The sequence below is a fragment of the Gossypium arboreum genome, chromosome 2 (genome assembly GCF_025698485.1).
Source record: "Gossypium arboreum isolate Shixiya-1 chromosome 2, ASM2569848v2, whole genome shotgun sequence".
NCBI classification, from domain to species: domain Eukaryota; kingdom Viridiplantae; phylum Streptophyta; class Magnoliopsida; order Malvales; family Malvaceae; genus Gossypium; species Gossypium arboreum.
Genome location: NC_069071.1, coordinates 73,533,521 through 73,546,884, shown reverse-complemented (window position 1 = coordinate 73,546,884; position 13,364 = coordinate 73,533,521). Strand labels below are relative to the sequence as shown.

Below are 13,364 nucleotides of genomic sequence, written 5' to 3'. Positions count from 1 at the left end.
GAGTCATCAAATATTTCAAACTCTTATGATTTGTGAATATACGACAAGTTTCACCATACAAATGGTGTGTCCAAATCTTCAAGGCAAATACAATGGAAGCTAGCTCTAAGTCGTGTGTTGGATAATTTTTCTCGTGTAACTTTAGTTGCCTAGAAGCATATGCTATTACTTTGCCCTCTTGTATAAGCACACAACCCAGTCCATTTAAGGATGCATCACTATAGACCACGAATTCCTTTCCCGGCTTTGGTTGCACTAAAACTAGAGCTTCGGTTAGCAATGTTTTCAATTTCTCGAAACTCTGCTGACACTTCTCTGACCATTCAAAATTTACATCCATTTGTAGCAACCTCGTCAAAGGAGTTGCAATCATCAAAAATCCTTTTACGAAGAGTCGATAGTAATTGACTAAGCCCTATGCTCTTCGGTGGCTTCTACTCAACAATAGTAGATATTTTATTTGGATCAACTCGGATGCCATCACCCGACACAATGTGACCGAGGAATCCAACCTCTCGGAGCCAAAACTCACTATTGCTAAATTTAGCATACAACTATTTGTCCCATAAGATTTGTAAAACTGTTCTCATGTGTCTCGCATGCTCGATTTCATCATTGGAATAAATCAGGATGTCATCAATAAACACAACAACAAACTTGTCTAAGTTTGGTAAAAAAACACGATTCATTAAGTCCATAAATGCAGTCAGGTCGTACGTTAGACCAAAAGGCATGACTAGGAACTCGAAATGACCATACCTCGTCCTGAAAGCAGTCTTAGGTACATCTGATTCTTTTACTCGCAACTAATAGTAGCTGGATCTTAGATCTATTTTAGAAAACACAGTGGCTCCCTTTAATTGATCAAACAACTCATCTATTCTTGCCAACGGATACTTGCTCTTGATGGATTCCCTGTTGAGCTGTCGGTAGTCTATGCATAGCCTTACAGATCCATCTTTCTTCTTTACAAATAATACTGGAGCACCCCAAGGTGAAAAACTCAGTCTTATAAAACCTTTATATGTCAGCTCTTGCAACTGTGCTTTTAACTCTCTCAGCTCAGTTGGTGCCATCCTATACGAAGTAATAGAAATGGGAGCTGTCTCAGGCACCAGTTCAATACCAAACTCTACTTCTCTAACGGGAGGTAATCCGGGTAGCTCTTCCAGAAACACATCCAGATACTCACATATTATCGGTACCGATTCCAATTTCAACTCAGATCCTTTAGTATTCAACAGAAAAGCAAGGTAGGCTTCATATCCTTTTCTCATATACCTTTGAGCCATCATTGAGGTAATCACAACCGCCAGAGTATCCAACTCGCTTGAATCAATCCAAAGAATCTCACCATCTGAGCATTTCAATTCAATATACTTGCTACCATAATTTACAATCACATCATGCACAGCTAACCAATCCATGCCAAGTATTACATCAAACTCATCGAATGGCGATAACATAAGGTTAGCTGGGAAACAATTACCTTGAACCGTCAAGGGACAATTCTTACAAACTTTATCAACTAGAACTGACTTGCCTAGAGGGTTTGACACCTTAATCATAAATTTCGTAGGTTCTACAGACATGCCCATGCTAGATACTAATTTCATGTAAATGTATGAATGGGTTGATCCTGGATCAATTAAGGCAATGACACGAGTATTATAAATAGAAAATGTACTCGTGATGACATCGAGAGCAGAGGGTTCCTCTTGAGCGCGTATTGCATAAGTGCTTGCCGGGGTACGGGCCTCTGATTTTGTAGTAGCATCCTTCACAGCAGTTTGACTGCCACTTGGACTTCTAGGATGTCTCAGAGGTCTACCTCGAGAAATAGGAGCATTCAGCTGCGGAGCTAATTCAACCTTTTTATTAGCTCACTCCAGGTAGTCTCTGAGAAAATGGTCAAGAGACCCACATCTGCAACACGCACCACTCTTCATTCGGCACTCTCCAAAGTGAAATCTGTTGTAGCTTTTACACTTCGACTTTTAATCATCTACGCTTCCCACACTAGTTACCATAGGGGAAGAAGATTGCGGGTTATGTCGCTTGGAGCTTTTTGCTCTACCCAAATATCCTACTGATGAAGTGGAAAGTTCTTGGTGACTTCTCGGGGGAAGGAGTGTGCTCTACCACTAGACCTCTTACTCGAAACTTAGCTTCTCTCTTAGTTTTCTTTCTTTCATTATTTAGCTCTTCGGCCTTTTTGGCCCAGTCAGCTAATGTGGAAAATTCTTATATCTCAAGGATCCCAATTAGCAATTTAATTTCCCCATTCAAGCCTTCCTCGAAGTGGTTACACATTTCTGTCTCTGATTGGACCCACTCCGTTGCATACTGACTTAACCTCATGAATTTCTTTTCGTACTCTGACACAGTCTTACTCCCTTGTTTGAGTTCCAGGAACTCCTTTCGTTTCGAGTCCAAAAACATTTGACTGATGTATTTCTTTTTAAACCCAGCTTGGAAGAACTTCTATGTAATGTTTTCTTTCGGTACAACTAAGGATACCGTTTTCCACCAATGATATGTTGTATCTTTCAGAAGACATACAACACACTTCAAGCATTCCTCGGGTGTACATGACAATTCATCCAAAACTCGCACAGTATTCTTGAGCCAGAACTCAGCTTGTTCAGCATCATCATCAACCTTAGCTCTAAACTCTTGAGCCCCATATTTTCTAAGTTTGTCCACTGGGGCTTTACTGATTCTCGTAGGTGCCATACCCTATGGCACTTCTCTCTCAGGCTGAGCAAGGGGCGAAGGAGGTCGTGGTATGTTAGGGCGGTTTCTCAAATAATCCCTAAACCATTCATCCATCATCTTAAAGAAGGCAACTTTTGCCTCTTTGCGGCCTTCAAACATAGGTTGTCTACTACTACTAGCAGTAGCTCGCTGAACGGAGGCTGGAGCATGACTCTCGGCTCCCTTAGACTTTTCTTGTGCTTGATTGGAAGACATTTACTATATTTGAATACAATTAAAAATGGTTAGGAGATGTCATACTATCATAACTTGTATAATGGCATGTATAACTATACTCAATACATGCTACTTCAGTCTTAGAATCGACTAAACTGTAGCTCTGATACCACTAAATGTAAAACCCCTTACTCGTAACCTAGACCAGGGCAAGGTACGAGTCGTTACCAGACATATACTCGGACACTTTTAGAAAATACGGGTTATAAAATTTCATTTTAATTTAAAACCAAATAAGCAACGTCACAGTGTCCCTATTATGGGCCTACGAGACCCAAGACATGCATTAAGAATGGTCCGAGTCTAAACCGAGAGCTTAAGAAAATCTTAGGAAAATTTCTAGGTTTAAGCCTTACAGGCTCGTGTGGAGGCAATGCACACGCCCGTGTGCTTGGAACACACCCGTGTCCCTTACCCCTGTGGAATTAATAAATTTATTTTCCATTTCGAATCTACAGGGGTTTTCACACGGCTGAGCACACCCCGGTGTCATTGGCCCGTGTCTCTCAAACGGCCTAGACACGCCCGTGTAGTCGCCCGTGTCCAAAAATCTAGACATTCTATTTATGACATCATCATTCATTTTGAGGCACACGGCCAAGGCACACGTCCGTGTGCTAGGCCATGTCCTCCACACGGTTGATACACACGGCTGTGTCTCTGCCCGTATGTTTACTACCATGCAAACTGACCTACAATTTTAGGTGCAGGGGACCCACGACCAGGCAACACGCCATGAGGGCTGACAGTATGTCACACACGGCCTAGACACATGCCCGTGTGTCTACCCACGTGGACCTTTTTAAAGCTATTTTCCAAGCCTTTGGTCACCCTCTAACATGCATACACAATTTAAAAATTTCAAGGGTATTTAACATGGCCTAATTATACTCTTAAGCAACCTTAGCATAATTCATTGCACTTTAACCTCATCTCATCGGTTTAACACATGCTAAATTATCCTTTTTGTAATAAAGATTACCATACCATCAAACACATTTAGACTTGGCTCATTTTATAACTCATTGCTAATTATGACCTAGCCATCTCCAAGTGCTTTGGCCACATTCCACTTGTCTATTCATGATAAACCACATTTAACCATCTAATGAACATTTAAACACCAACATGCACAATTAGTAGGTTACAACCTACATCAAATTGAGCCATGTCTTTTGGCCATATACAAAATGAATAGGTATATCATTCAAGCCCTTACATTGGCTAGCCAAATAATACATATAACAAAATAACCAAAAATCCTATACATGCCATTAAACAAAATGTAAGTATCTATATACCAAAGTAGGACAAGTCGATAGTGTATTGATTCTCCAATCGTCTTCCAATCTTCACGGGTCCTTGAGCTCTGTAAGACAGGGAAAAGAGAAGGGGGTAAGCATTTATATGCTTAGTAAATTCAGATAACTGGAAAGTAAATTTACCGGTTAATTAGCATACAACCATATTTAGGCAATAATTCCAACAAGCATGAAATAGTTTCCCTATCACATACACTCAATCATCAAATTAGTCTCATAACAATACATCATATCATTAGTCTTAGATGAGCTCATCAATTCAATATTCCTATTATTTTTTTAGCATGTTAATTCCCGTTGAATTTCTAGAAAATCTCTATGGATTACCATTTACCGTCAAATCATACAAGTGATCATCTCAAGTATGCACTCCCGTGAACCTTACATCTTATGGCCGGATTACCGGTCTAAACTAAATCCCTCGTAGTAATAACTCATAGAGCAATATCAGGATTACCAGTCCAGGCTAAATCCCTCTTCAATGAAAATTGCTCTCATAAGCTTGGATATGAATTATCAGTCTAGGCTAAATTCAGTCCTCAATCGAATTACTCGTCCTGGCTAAATCTTTAATGTATCATATTCTTCAAGAGGCTCGATCACTCAAGGAACACTCGTCTAGGCTAGATCCTTTCTATTTTGAGATCATCCGATTAGCCGTCCGGGCTAAATCCTTTTTTGCAACACATGCAGAATCTCGTATCATGCAAGCCATATTTTATCCATCGAATTTTCCCTTTCATTTTCAACCGGGACATTTATCATCTTTCGTTTACACAAACCCATTTCATAAATTATCATGGAATGAATATCTAGATTCTCATACATTCGAGAACATGAATGTTTAAGTATATTAAGAGTTTACTTCGGGTTTTACAAACTTACCTGGTAATTGCTTCGAATTCGTGTCTTGGTTATTCCGAAACCTTTCGTTTTCCATGGTCGACCTCCGAAATTTGTTCCTCGGGGTCTATATAAATAAAATTAGATTATTAATACATCATATTATTCATTTTAGGCCTAAAACTCACCCCAGGAAAAATGACCATTTTGCCCCTAACCTTTCACAATATTTACAATTTAGTCCTAGGGCTCGTATAATGAAATGCACGTAATTCATTGGCTACCCAAGCGTAGCCGAATATTATACACAATCATAGCATCCCATGTTTTACCTTCATTCTATATTTTCCTACCCATTTCCAAAACTTTTACAATTTCGTCCTTTAAGCCATTTCAAAAAACCACTTAGTAAAAGTTTTTTACCATCCTTTAAAAACTCTCATGTCCCTCCATAAATCATCAAAACACAAACATCTCATGCATGGATAAATTTTTGAACATGAAACCTAGCTTGAAATATGGGTAGAAATAGAGAGGGCATGTTACGAGGGTCTCAAAAATACGAAGAACATTAAAAACAGGGTTAGGGAGCACTTACTATTGAGCTTGAAATGTTGAAAACCCTAGCTACGGAGAGCATGTAAATTTTGGCAGCATGGAGAAGATGAATGACATGATTTTGGCTTATTTTTCCCTTTTTATTCTTTAATTAACCAAATGACCAAAATGCCCTTCATTACTAAACTTCTAAAATTTTCCATGCATGCCCATTTTTGTCCAAAAACTTAGAAATTGGGAAAACTAATCTTTAAGGATCTCTAATTAATAATCCATAGCAATTTCATACTAATTCTTCTAAAACCCAAGTTTTGCAATTTATTCAATTTGATCCTTAATTTCCAATTGGGCACTTTACACATAGAATTTCTTCATGAAACTTTAACACATGCTTATTATAATATCCTAGACCTCATAAGGATCATAAATTAATTATTTCAACATCAGATTTGTGGTCCCAAAACCACTATTCTGACTAGGCCCTAATTCGGGATGTTACACCCCCAAACTTATTTTCAAAGAATATTTTGAATAGTACTGAGTCTAGTGTTTGGGACAATTTAAAGATAATTAAGAGAGAAGTGATGGCTAAATATTACAAGGGCTCAAATAAAATTAGGCCATATAGTCTCAAAGTTGGGTTTCAAGGGATAAAATTTCATCAAGGTTGGCTTGAAAGGCTCAAACGGTCCAAAAAAAAGTTGCCTAAATCATTTTCAACTTTCCATGCTTCCTAAGATTTCGCCTCAAGAAACTACTAAGTCAATTCTAGAGACTTAAACTTTCATGCATGCCTAACTTCCTTAAGGAACTAAAAGGTTTTATGGTATGATTTGCATGATTTATTAAGAGTACATTTATGTCATAATTCAACCAACAAAGCAATTATTGAAATAATAGAATTTTATTCATACTGAAGTTTAGCATACTTAACAAAATTTCAAAATTTTGAAGAAAATATATCATAATCATAATTCAAAGAAAATTTAATTTTAAGGGGAAAGAATTTCAATTTTTTGGTCCCCCCTACTTGAGATGAATAATGTCCTCATTGTTAGAAGGGAATAGATACTATACACCAGGTAGGATTCTAGAAAAGATGAGATGAGTCAATTTGACTGCTTAAGTACCAAGCTTTCTCTAGATCCAATCCTAGACATGTATATATCTATTGCCACACTTTGTACTTTGCAACTTATTCATTTTTGTTTATGATTTCCACTTCTTGTTTTATTATACGAAAAATAAAAATCCTAATAGAACCTAATCCTAAAACTTTAAATAGTCTAGGAAAGAAAATGAGATAAAGTATAGATCCCCCCTTTTTATTTATTTGCAAATCCCTCAAATTTTGGCTCATATTTTTCCTTCCTCAACATTGGAGTCCATGGTTCAAATATAAAGTCTGAAAATTCAGGCACAAAAACAAACAAGTTATGAAATATATATTTAAATGCAACTCTAATTGAGTCATCCCGTATTTTTTAGTATCTCCAGTACTCTTGTTACTACAACTACATGTGTTGCAGCATAGCCATTATACCAAACTGTTCACTTCGTGGAATGGTGCTAGATAAAGGGACTCTCAGCATTGAACTTTGGAAATTTGTTAAGTTCGGTTTCAATTTTGGGAAAATGTGTGTGTAGCTGAGGGTAAGGTTTAGAGTTGAAGAGGGTGGTGGTTTTAAGGATAGTTTAGGTAAGGTAGCTGGTCACTTTGAATGAAGATGTTTGGGGTGGTGATTCAGGGAGTTAAAGGCTGCAACATTAAGGGGTTAAGTGAGATGCACTATTGGGCTACTTGGGAGTGGTGGTGGAGCAAATTAAGGGCTATAGGTTTGTGTGGAAAAGGGTTGAACATTTCTCTTCTTAGTAGTGTCTTAAGCCTAATGGCAGCTCCTTTTTTGATCCTAAGCTCCTGTACTGAAAATAAACTAAAAAAAAACTCAAAGAAATAAGTGCTTGTGTTAAAAGTTGACCCTTTATTTAACCAAACAAATACTTAAATTCTTTGGGCTACTTAGAAAAATATTTTTTTTGAAAATTTACAATAAATTACACTCCTAAGAAAGACTGGAGGGGTCACGGATGGTCTCGCTTAAGTCTCAATCTCCTAGACGGAGTTTTAATTAATGTAATGAACCAAAGAAAATTTTATCTAAGTCTACCATTTTAGTCAAATAAGAAAAAAAACTAAAAATATAAAACAACGATAGAGAAAGTGAAGAGAACTCCTTCCATTTTATTCAAGATCGTCATTGACCATAGTGGTGTTAAATGGCCATTTGTCATACCAACCATAACCATCTAGGAAGAAATCATATTTTTCCCATCAAATCTGTCTAGCATCTTATTAGGGAAAGAAAACCCGGAATGATATTTCTTGGTGGCCTTATTTAACTTCTTGTAATTCCTACAAATCATTCAACCCATGACTCTAGTATTTGCAATAATCCATCCGACACCCTTCTTGTGCTTTTCCAAAACAACAAATGAGTCTTTTTCTTCATTCTTGGTGAACTAAACTGAAATCATGATAGGTAAAAATGTAGATAAACCCAAATAATCCTATTTCAAATGAAGAGGCAAAGTCTTCAGTTCTAATTCGACTGGCTCCTTAATCAACACTTTTGGCTGTGTGTACTCTCGAATAATAACTCTAATGGTTCCAGTGGAACTTCCTGAGTGAATCCCTTCGTTTTAGCTTCTAACAAAGCCAAACATTCCTTGTCTTCATCATCACTTGGATAATTCGCTAACGGAATACATTTTAACGGATCATCTACAAAATTGAGCTCCAGCTCTGTAAAAGCTAGCAATTCCATCTTAGAAATAGTAGAACAGTCTTCAACTACATCTGGGGATTTAACAGCATCGAAGTTATTAAAAGTCACCTTGTCATCAAAAATTTCTTTCAACTAAGTATCTCATTGTTGCTTCTCGAATCGTTGAGGATATGGCAATGGTGGAATCTTAGCTTTAATCAGATAACTCTTCTGTGGAAATTTTTCGGCATCTGCCAAGGGTATTAGATAATTAGAACTAACTGGTTTAGATTTTACTTCGTCAAGGATCACTGAATCTGACTTCTGTGATATAGGAGTTTCAACACTTAGTTGAACTTCCTCTTTGTCTTGAGCTACAATAAGCTCATCTTGAACCTCAACCACCTTGGGCTCCAATGTCTTTCCACTTGGCAAAGAGACTGCTTTGCAATGTTCTTTTCCTAAAATTTTTGGATTTTCTGTGTCGCTTGGCCATATACCTTGGGGTTTACTTCAAAGTTCATTGGTTAGCTGACCCATTTGATTCTCCAGATTTCTTAAAGTGGTATCATTCTTTGCTATGTATGCCTTCAGCAGATTCTCAAGATCACTGGAAGATTCAGTTTGTGGGGGTTGTTACACTTGTTGAGAATGTTCTGACGAATAATTTGGTTGAAATTGCATAACAGTCGCTATGGTCTGCCCATTGATTACACTATGGAGAAATTGGATGATTCTGCTATGAACAGTTGTAAAAATTTGATTGCGAACCATTCCAATTCTGATTTCCCATGTAATAAATTGACTCTTGATTCGATAGGCAATTTTTAATGAAATGGTCATTTCCATAGTATTCACAAGAAATATTCTCGAACTAGTTCGACTGCTGACCTGACAAATTACCATTGAAACCATTAACAATTATGTTCTTAAGCATAGAAGACATAGAGGATACTTGGGCTACCAAAGAAGCAAGTTTTTCCACTTTATGTACTCCTACTACTCATCTTTCTAAGGCTGCTCGGTTGGTTGGCCACTAATAGTTATTACTGGCAATTCTTTCAATAACCTCGTAAGCATCGTTATAAGACTTAGAAAGAAGGGCTCCATTTGCCGAAGCATCCACCATTATTCTAGTATGAATATTGAGACAAACATAGAAAGTCTCTATTTAAACACAGCAAGGAATGTCGTGATAAGGGGACTTTAGTAAAAACTGATTAAACTGCTCCCATGCTTCATATAAAGATTCTTCGTCAAGTTGCTGAAACGAAGTGATTTTATTTCGGATCTTGGCAGTTAAAGATGGAGAGAAATATTTCATTACGAAACATTCAACCAACCGTTGCCTTGTAGTTATGGAACCAGATGGTAGGCAGTTCAACCACGCTCGTGCTCTATCTCTTAAGGAGTATGGAAATAATCTCAGTCTCAAGGCATCCTTAGTCACCCTGACTAGTTTAAATGAGTCACTCATTTCCATGAAAAGCCAAAGATGAAGATGTAGATCTTCAATAGGAATCCCACTAAATTGACCCATATTTTGCAACATTTGGAACATGATTGGCTTTAGCTCGAATTGTTGTGCCTCAATTTTGAGTCTTCTAATTCTCAAATTGAGGTCGTTGAATAGAGGAATGGCATATTGTTGAATGGCACAGTTTCTATCATCGACAACAATGATTGGATTGTGAGTATTATAAACGAATGTTCTTCCTGGATTTTGGTTTGGATTTTCGAAGTTCATATATTTGGTCCTTCTTTGGTTAGCTTATCTTCTCCTTTGTTAGAAATTCCTTTCAATTCTAGGGTTTACGGGGAGTCAGTCAATAATTTTATCAATACTCATAAACACCTGAAACAAACACACAAAAATGGAATTAAAATTTAACAAAAAAATAGACCAAAATGCAAAATTAATAATTTCACAAATAATGTCTTTTAAAATAGTCCCCGGGAATGACGCCAAAAACTGGGAACGACGAAAATGTGCAAGTGTACACAATCACAACATGTAATAAAGTGACAAGTAAATGTCGAGTTATCGTACCCACGGGGACTGTGAAAAAAAATTATTTATGAATGCAATTTTAAAAACACTTTGGTGAAAAACAAATATTTTGATTTGAAGAAGTGATTAAAAACTAGGATTTAACAAAGTAAAATAAATAAAAATAAAATAAAAGTTCCAATGCACGATTTCAAAAGATGATTTTAATCAAGATGGCGTAATTGTGTTAGATTAATTGCATTTCTTAACTTACAATTATTAAACTCATGTTCATGTTGATACGAATAAATTCAAGGCAACTCGGTAATTTGCTAACTTATGAACATACTTACATGCTAAAATTCATTTATCTTTTGACTATATCTCTATGTCAATTAAATCGATTAAACAAATTCTAATAAGCAATGTGTTAATGCACATACATACTTATGACATTAAAATAATCTCTTGTACATATCTCTATCCCAATTCAAACAATTAATTAAATCTCATAAGCACATAAAAGATTATGTGAGGTAACAATGTATTACTACCTTGAAATAGTTTAATGACAATAATCTTGCAAGTTATGCAAGGCTAATGTATCTCTAGATATCGTTGCTAATTTAACCCTCAGCTACCTTAGATGACTAAACGTGCACTGATTAAATATCGTGTCAATTAATTACAATTTCAATATGTTTAAATAATTAATTCATTAGTTACCTTACAATTGTAATGCAAGAATAACTTAGTCATGGTTTTACTTAATCAAACATCTTACCGAGGCCTATAACAATACAAACACAATTTGGTTCATCATATTAATTAACCTAACACGAATTAAATTCAAGCCATATTAATTAAATTAAACAATTCAACATCACAAATATTCATAGACATGTTCATCATAACAACAACAAAATTAAAAGGATAGGGAACAATAATCAAATTCGGTGTTTTCTCCGTGGCTTGACTAGTTTGCTCCTCTCCTGTTTCTCTGCTTGTTCTTGTCGAATTGAGGCTTCTACAAACACTTGAATGCTTCTCCAAATGCTGGTTTATTGAATCTTTTTCAAGAGGTGAAATGGACAAGGGAATTGGGGAAGAAAATGCAGAACAATTGAAACGAATGAAGAGAGAAAAATGAGAGAGAAATGAAGAGATGAGAAGGGTTGAGTTGTGTTTGAAGTAAGCAGCCAAGGGGAGTATTTATAGGTTGACAAGGTTGCTAAAAATAGCCAAAATCAGCAGCCAAAGACTTCCCCCATGGCTGGCCACGCATGTGGCATGTTTGAAGATTTCAAACATGCTATTTTAAGGTAAGGGCAAATCTAGAAAGGCATAAATAGTGGAGGGGTTTGAATGCAATTTGAAGGAGTCTTCAAGAGCCATTTTGGAAGCCAAATAATCAGCTAAGCAAGCTGATTGGGCCAGCATGTGGGACAATTTTAGGATGCCCAATGCTTGGTTGGATCAGTTTTCTCAGTTCAGCTCAACTGGGCCTCTTTTCATAATTAATTAACAATAGTTTATTTAACCCAATTAAATTAGATTAAATTTAAAATTAAATATATTATGAATTAATACATATAATTTGGACCGTCTTATGCTGAAAAAATGGATTTGCCTTGATTCTTCAAAATTGCTTCTTGATTTTGTGCTTCTAATAGTGATTGCCTAGCTATTTTTTGCCATTTTGCAAATCTGTCGAAAATATTAATTTTGATATAATAAAATTCAACATGTTCATAATTTTGGTACAATTTAATTATTTTATAAATATTATTTATTTTTCAACACTAATTTTACCGAAACTGTATGAATTTGAGTTAAAAAGGGCATGAAAAAGTGTATATATTTTCGTGTTTCCATTCCTATGTCTTACTGTATTAATATATGTTTTCTTAGATAAATCTTAAATTCACATTGAGCTTTCATAAGCTCACCCCTCAATGTTCAACTTTTCAGGGAAACCTCGAAACTAGGACCCAACCTAGCATACGGAGATTCACCTCGAACATCAGACTATTTTTAAATAAGCATTATTAATAAGTATTTATTAGTTGTGGTTTGTAATTTTTGATTACATGTGCTCTGTGGCTTGGTAACTTTTCATTTGGGGATTTCTGCATGCATGGACTACTTAAGTATAATAACTGAGAAATACATAATATTTGGATTAATTAAAACTTGACATTATTCTCCAATTCCCATTGCATTTCAATGAAGTTGTTTTTGAAAAACAAATTGATAAGGCAACTAGGTTTCCAAAATGACATGAATAATAGTTTTCCATTGCACTAGCTAACATTGAGTTTTTATAAAGCAGAGCAACAAACAAACAATTTTTCTAAAACAACACTGTCAACCAAAAATGAATCTTAAGTATAGATGACCTAATAAATGAATGCTTTTAAAACTAACTCAAAATACAACCATGGTTTTTCTCTAAAATGAGTCAATCTAAGGTCTTCAAAAGTATCATAAGTTAGCTTAGGCATTTCGGTGGCTAATGTAGCCTTCTCAATCTAGTCATAATGTCTAAGTCGAGTTAAGGGGTTATTGAACCTAAAAATGATAGGTTATTGCCACATCTAGTCTTTGCTCATATAGCAGGCGGTAAAGCCGTATCCCTCAAGGGTAGCTATCAAGTATAAATTGACTTTCATATCTTTTGCTCCCTTAACACGTGGTAGAGCCTTATCTTTCAGGGGAAGCTATCAAGCCATTGGCTTTCATCTCTTTTTCCTCCATGATACATAATAATTCTATATCCTTCAAGGGAATCTATTAAGCAAAAAGCTTTCATTTTATTGTCTCCATGACTCATGGTAGAATCCTATCCCTTAAGATAAATTATCAAGCCAAAACTAGCTTTCATATCTTTTT

General features: G+C 36.0%; 1 non-coding gene across 1 annotated transcript; it reads left to right on the top strand.

Annotated features, from left to right (window-relative positions):
* The first annotated feature begins 9,669 nt into the window (after positions 1 to 9,669).
* Positions 9,670 to 9,776, top strand: LOC128289821 (small nucleolar RNA R71). The gene has a single exon (XR_008279465.1). It is a non-coding gene; the product is annotated as a small nucleolar RNA R71 (small nucleolar RNA).
* The last annotated feature ends 3,588 nt before the right edge of the window (positions 9,777 to 13,364 follow it).